The following is a 694-nucleotide window of genomic DNA, read 5'->3' on the forward strand; positions in this document are numbered from 1 at the left end:
CTACTTGACACATAGGTCATGTCTCGGAACCGTCAAGTTTTCGCTGTACTTTTCAAAGCGTAGATTTCTACTAAGTTTCCACTAGCATGGTAGCGTGTTCTGGTAGAAAGTTCACGAACTAAATGAGATTCTGGCTTTTTGACTGAACAGCTACCCGACCTTAGACAAATTACTCTCTCTGAGCCCACTTTCTCATCTACAAAGTAGGTATAACACCACCTGTCCGTAGGAGTGCTGTAAGCTTTAATGAGATCATGTAAGTAAAGGCTGTTCTCTTCTCTTCTCTCCTTAGCCAGGGACATTGAGGGACAGGCAGGACCATGAGGAGGCCCTGTGGGAACCCCATAGCTCAACCACGCTGGAAACATGTACTTCCACCCTGCATGCAGCTCTTAGGATCGCCAACATCTGCCTATCAATTCTGCCTTCCTCAGGTCCACACCTTCAGATGGTCCTGGCCCAGTCTGGGTGATGACCGTTCTGACTGGATTACAGCTCCAAGGGAAAAACCCCCCAGTGAGACCACCTCTAGCAAGGCAGAAGTCTTCTGGCCCTAGAGCTAAACACTTTCAACTAATTCATTTTGATATACTATTTCTTATGTGTTATTATTTGGTCAACTAAAATAATTAGAAAGACTGTAGAAATAAAGAAAAAGTTTGGTATAGCGCTACATGGAGATAAAACCTATGAC

The sequence above is a fragment of the Ceratotherium simum genome, chromosome 34 (genome assembly GCF_057802395.1).
Source record: "Ceratotherium simum simum isolate JZ-2026a chromosome 34, ASM5780239v1, whole genome shotgun sequence".
Classification (NCBI taxonomy): Eukaryota; Metazoa; Chordata; class Mammalia; order Perissodactyla; family Rhinocerotidae; genus Ceratotherium; species Ceratotherium simum.